Genomic DNA, 7,213 nt, shown 5'->3' with positions numbered 1-7,213 from the left:
AGTTCACCCCTGTGCACTCTTTATAGTTCTGTCCAGCTGTTAAACCCTCTGGGACGTAGTCAGGGATTGACTTTCAAAAATCTTGAACATGGGCATAGCTTTATGTGCTGCTGCATGCTTTCTGGACATATAGCCTAATGGCATTAGTTGTAGATCTGCTCAAAAAGCAATGGGGCTTAAAAAACAGTAGCAAGCCATGCAACAAAATGCATAATTCTTATGAACTGGAAAATTAGAAAGGTCAGTTGTTTTTACTTGGAAGAAGCTGCTTTATCCCTGTCATATGTGGACAGGTGAGGACACACTTATGAGACACAATAAGGTCATTCCTGGACTCACAATGTCATGCCCTCCACTCTTTGGAGGCAGTAGCTCAGTCCATAGGGTCTTGGGTTGGGAACCTGCAGGGTCGCCTGTTCGAGTCCCCGTCCGGGCCAAAATATGTAGCGTGGACTGGTGGCTGGAGAGGTGCCAGTTCACCTCCTGGGCATTGCTGAGGTGTCCTTGAGCAAGGCACCAAACCCCCCAACCGCTCGGGGCGCCTCACCAAGGGCAGCCCCCTCACTCTGACATCTCTCCACTTTGTGCATGTATAGGTCCTGTTTGTGCATGTGTGTGTCTTTCGGACCTGTGTGTAATTGACAAGCAAGAGTGAAAACATTGAATTTCCCCTCAGGGGGATTAATAAAGTAAATAAACTTAAACTTAAACAACATCATTGTTGGATTCTGTCTGTTTCTGTAAATAAATTTTAATTTGGAAGAAGAAGAAGAAGTATATTTATGTATTATAGAAAAGCATTTCTCGACGTAAGACTATGTGCATGAATGTGTTCTTATGGTTACACTACGTGTCAAATAGGAAACTAACTAACTGAATACTAACAACTTAATACTGTAACTTTTCCCCTCCCTCCAAACACTCATATGTCTTGTCTTTGCTACTCACCGTGTCCTTTTATCGTCATACTGTCATTCTTGTACGTGTTGTCTGTTGAGGAAAATTCACAATAAAATCTAAAACATTTTGTGAAATAAGATGAGTCATAAGATTGCTTATTGGTTATTTGGTTACTTCATTTTCTCATGGTGAACAACCATAGACAGCCTTACTAAATCAGTTATACAACCAGTAAGCCAAATAATGTAAACCTCCTCATATAGGCTAGGACAGATTTGTGGGCTGAAAGTCTGTTACTGTTGCTGCTCGGAAATTAAGACATTACAGGCTTGATTTTTTTTTTTTTTTTAAATCATTCTGGTCAAAGAGGTAAACAAAACACTCACTGCATTTTCCTAAAGATTCCCTCTTCCCCCCTCCCCTGGGGCTGATTATGGACAGCAGAAAGTTTGCAGTTGTGTGTGGATCTTTGGCCAACAGCTGGAGGCAGACTGCAGTTATGATTGGAAGTTAGCCAGCTATATTGTAAATGCTGCTGCAGCACATGTGCTGGAAACTGACTGCAGCTGATCATCAAAGCAGGTGGCTAAAGTGGCTGGGCTAACTCAGCTCATACTCACGACACACTATGGAGGATGCCACCAGGGAAAAGAACAGGAGGACTGTATTGTATAAGTAATCACTGTTACTCATGCTCTAAGGATTTCCTCTGCCAACAGACCAGCAGCCAGTGGATACTGGCTCTGATGGGGAGTGAAGATGCGCAACACATGTGAGTCAAATGTTTTATCAGCCAATGCAGATTTTTCCTCTGCCTGTATTCCTGCATACCCGCTGCTTTGAATAGGAGTTGGATTAGGAGTATTTTAAAGATTATAACTCAAGCAAGAATTTGCCACATTGAAACTGTTTTGGATTGTGGGAAACAATGTGTACAGAAAAAGGTCCGCAGAAGGTGCTAGTCACATCTCTTTAAAGTCCAAGGCCTCTAAATGTGAGGCAAAATTTTACCCCCATCCAATGATATATCTTTGCTGATGAAGGGGGACCCAGAGAGTGATAAGTTTCCTAATAAAAAATATCTGTGTAACCTTTTTATCTTTGACCCTTGGTCCTCCATGTCAATTCTGCATTTTAAGCTTTGAGCCAAGCAGTGGAGCAAACTTAATTCAAAGCTCATGGCATCACAAACAAGCTGTATCAAACTTTCACAGGGTTAAAGTTTTTTTAAACACGTTTGCAAGTTCATATAAAAAGTTGCCCATCAACTTCCCACAGATATGTACCCACAAAAGATGATGCCTTGTCCCACTGAGGAGAGCGACCCCAACCAGCCCGTGTGGCAGCATGTGGTCTCTTTCTGCTGTAAGGGCATGATCGAAGGCGTCGTGCTACTGCTCCTCCTCTGGCTCCTCATTCAGATTCTCTTCGTTAAAGATTTGGAAGGTACTGAAATTCAAATTAATTCCTGTGGGTGTGGGTATCTGTTAAAAAAACTGAGGCAATATTGTATTATCTTGAATATAATCAGCTGTTTCTTGGCAAAAAAACCTGCAAAAAATAAATGTAAACGTGTTATACAGTGTATAAGCCATTCTACTAGTAGTGTTAGTATTTATACTGTCCAAGATAAACAAGTAATCCAAAGACAATTTGGAAAATGAGAAATATAGTTTTTCAGTTCCCAGATTGATACATTTGTAAGAAAAAGAGAGAGAAAGAGAGAGAAAGAGAGAGAGTTTGTAGAGAAGGTTTTTTAACAATGCCAAAAAAAAAAAAAAATCAGTGTCACCACAATGAGACATTTTATACAGGAATACTGATTCTTTCATCTTGTGATCATTACACAACCCACATATATGATGACCACATGCAGCCTGTTAGTGTGTCAATACTCTGAGACATTCATTGTTTTTAAGGTGATGACTGCAAAACTGACTCTGTATCTGTAATTTCGGAGAGAAGTCTAGTGTAAACCTCCAGGAGAATCCAAGTATAACTGTATTGTGAACGCGTTTCTGTGTTATTTGAAGGTCCACACACTGATGTATAAAGTTGTGTACATATAATTTATAGCTCATTCATGTGTATTCACATGAAAGGATACTAAGCCCACCCACACAAGAGCAAAAAAAGTGACCCTGGGTGTTATAATGTTTTAATCTGGAGTGACATAAGACTTGCGCTAACAGTCCCTTTGGCCAGAGGGCAGCCATATTACTAGCATAACAAAGCCTGTGGTTCATGGACAGTCACTCTGAGTGCCAACAGGCATGTAATTTCTCTCTAAGATCAGGACGTACTGTATTTTTGCTTTGTTGAAGGTTAAAGAGCGTGACAGGGTGTTGAAATGGCTGACTGAGTCATTCCTCTTGAAATAATCCATCTCCTACTATTTTAAGTTGCTTTAGTTGACTCAGTGTGACAACATGAAACCATGAGAGTGACATGGCGAACATGTTAGCAAACAGTGCCTCCTGCAGACACAGCAACATTATAATTTATTTTGAGTCACCTGAGGAATTTAAGCTCAATATTCATTCCCATTTTAGCTCCATGTTGGGTCTCCACCATCTACCAAAAGAAATACCTGGCTCCACAGTGTTCACCAGCTAGCTATCTGCCTGCCATTTGGCATTGGGCAGGTCGTGCACAATGGGTTTATCAGAGTTTTTCTTTTATTACGGAAAACAGCTGCTGTCCAGTGTTGGAAAAAAGGTTGATGACAGCAGAGTTGTGGGCCAGGACATGGACCACGGATGGCTTCTGACAAACACATCTGATCTGACACTGAAATAAACCTACAGATGAAACAATTGGGAACAACAAACATCCTGTCCACTACCCCAACACACCCTGCCACATGTCTAAACACGTCTGCATCACATTCATTATTATCACAAGTCAGCACTTGGGAGATAAAGATCTTATACACACAGAGACAGGTGGGTTGTGCACGCACACACACACACACACACACACACGAGAGAGAAGAGCAGTAAAATTAAAAGTATTCAGTCAGTGGGAGTGGGTGATGGTGATGAATAACGTTTGGCTTGTTTAAAGTACATGTTTGGAGAAAAAACAGATACAATTCAGGCTTTTTTCCATAAAAATATTTTATCGGACTGGTTACCTGGGCTACGCCCCCCTACTTCTATGGTCTATGTGTTATGGGTCTGTCAAAAAATTCAGAGTAAAGTTCCTCTTCTTGAATCAAACCTCATACGACCGCTCTGCAAAGTAGTTCACTTTCTTTGATAATTTTTTGAAGAAAGCTTGGGGGCTGAATGGAGGAGGTGGTGAATGAAATGAAAATGTCTTAGCAGATAAAAATTCCATCTCATTTAAAATATCACGCTCCACTCAACACCTCCACAACAGAATCAGTCGAGGGACCCTCTCACTCCCTGCCACTGAGTAATAGAGCCTCAGCAAGAAGTGAAGCTGATGAGGGATATACTCATGTGAAGGGTTTTTCTTGGTGCAGGCTCAGCTGGTTTATGTAAAAGTAGTTCTTCGTGTGCTAGGGTTTCCAAAGCTAAGGGGGTAAGAGGGATTCAGGTTAGCTTTCACTTTAGAGCTTTCCTGGGACATATTTCAATTTATGCTGAGACAAAACAAGAGAGGAAATGTTCAGACATGGACACATGCAGGAGGAGGAATTAAAAATCAGAGGTAGAGATAGAGACAAAGGTTTTCCTGGCCTTTTTGTGACTTTTCTTCTACCAAATGTTCTGAAACATTTGAGGGTGTAACATAATGATCACTGATATTATTTATTATGGATTGATTGGCAGGTGCCTGTTAAAATCACACTCAGGGAAAGTCTAGTTTTGGTCAACCAGTTAGCAGTTACGTCATTATAACCCTCTAGTTAAACTGAAAACAAATCATGATTTTTTTTGTAGGTAAATAAATACTGTGGTGTACACTATACAGTAGAATAAAAATAGAATTAACTCTGAGTGGGACACCCTGACATTGTCTTGGCTCTGCTGAAGTCTCAAGTGTACATTTCAACAAACCTGTAAACTGAAAGATCAGGCCTTAGATCAGTGCCAGTCTGACACATAAGAGCTTTACTTTATAGCACTGTTATGAATCATCCTACATACATCAATACACAACCTCTTGAAATCCCAGAAAAAGACAGTCTGAAACTGAAACCTGGCTGGGTGTGTGCACCGACAATACTTATGGGAATCGTCCTGCAAATGATACTGTCTGCCATTCATGCAGAGGTGGAAGGACAGGTGGGGAACTGCTGCAATATACTTTACAACTCTATAGAGACCTTGACCTTGAGCTGCAAGCACTGCTGTTGTGTTCACTGTTGCCAGTTTACATGTAAATCAGCATGATGTGAGAGGAGTTTAGTGACCATCCAAACATTTTTTGGAGTTGCTTTCACAGTCATGGTTTTGCATCAGTCTACTTGTTTGACATGCAACCAGGACGGCCCCTCAGGTCCTCTAGTGATTTAGGTGTTCCAAACTGCAGGACAAAAACTGATATAGTGCTGATATATTTAAATGGATAAGTAAACGCTGCCTCTTTAGCTTTGCTTTTGTTTTGTTTTGTTACTAACCTGTAGGAAAGGTGCTGTACTAACAGTTTAATTGATTGAGTCTGCCCTCTAGTAGCCATACATTGTTTAATTAATTGGTTCCTCTACACTTTTTTTGGCTGTTGTAGGGTTAAATTATATAATACAGTGTAAACTGTATAATTGCAGTGTATAATGTATCATGTGATGCTGTCCTCAGGCCATAGAGATCAATGTATGGACAATAAAAAGCACCTATTTCAATTTCTGACCAATTTCATGTTCTTGGGTCTCTGGTTGTACCTGCTACACTGATTTATGCCATAGGTTGAACGTAAGTTTTAGATTGTTGTGAGAATGTAGAAACAAATCCAAAAAAAAGCAGATTGGTTCAGTGCAAAGGAGATGTTCTCTGCAAACCACGCTGTTGATGAAAAATAAACTAGAGTCGAGGGAGAGAAGGCAGTCAGTGCATATTCACAAGTGTGGTTTTTGTACAGTATATATGGTGAGGAGTGACTCATCCTCTCCTTTGTTTGTACGACCTTGTGGTGGATGTGTAGGTTGGAGATCCAAGATTATGTGATCCCCACTCTGAGGGAACGCACGCTTTCACAACATAATGACTTTTTCATGTTTATTGTGGAAGACTGTGGTTCAAGCAGTTGGACCTCTGAAGGACATTTGATCCAATAAACAATCAGCTGATTAATCTGAGTTCACAGAAAATTAATCTTCAACAACCTGACGTTTATGAGGCTGTTTAAGAGAAAAATGTAAACACTCCCTGGTCCCAGCCATTTAAATATGGCTTTACTGCTTTTCTCTCTTTTAATATCTTTGTAAACTGAGTTTTTGGGGTGTCATTCAGACAAAACAAAGGATTAAATGATGTTAGCCTAGAACATTCATTGTTTTCTGACATTCATAGACTTAAGAAGTGGTCTGTTAGTGGAAAAGATCAAAAGAAGATCAACAAAATACTTTCTTTGCACTTTTTGCTGAGATGATTACTTAGTTAAAAAGAAAAAGCCACACTAAAATGCATCCTCATCTCTCATCTCAACCACGACTTCAAGCTTAATTTGTCAAGGGAACATTTTTACATTGCTCAGACTGCATGTTAGAACTTCCAGCTGATCTCTATTACAGCTATTAAAACTTTTCCTGGGTAAGTGAACACAGGTGAAATGATAAATCTAACTTTGATATAGTTCTGACATGATGCAGAATAAAGTTTAAAAAAAAAAAAGAAAGTCTTTTTATAGCTATTTCAATGTAACTATTTTACCTCCAACAAATCTGGCAAGAAAAGGATTAAATTAAATTATGGGCAAGAAAAGAAAATGAAAAAACATCTTTGCCCCCCAAAAATCAGGCTAGACAGAAAGAAAGAAATACATCATAGATTATTTTCTGACCCTAATAATTTTCATACAGTCCCTTACTGCTTTCTGGCCTGAATTATGTATGTCGTGTTTGCTATACAAGTGATATTAAAGGCACATTACATAACTGCTGGGGTGATGCGCCACAACAGAAATAAAGTTTTATTCTATGTTTTAGACCTATTCGTGTCACAATGATAGGCTATTTATCTTATTCGGTCTTTCTAATTTTGTAACTTCTATAATGTGTCCCTCTTAAACCACACACTATAGGACCTATAGGCCTAATTAGTGTGATAAAATGACGGCAGCGGCGGTAGGCAGTGGACCTTTTGTGCCTCCAACGCAGAGTGAGTGCGACTGGAATAAAAGCTCA

This window comes from Epinephelus lanceolatus, chromosome 2 (genome assembly GCF_041903045.1).
Source record: "Epinephelus lanceolatus isolate andai-2023 chromosome 2, ASM4190304v1, whole genome shotgun sequence".
NCBI lineage: Eukaryota > Metazoa > Chordata > Actinopteri > Perciformes > Serranidae > Epinephelus > Epinephelus lanceolatus.
This window is presented reverse-complemented; position numbering follows the sequence as displayed.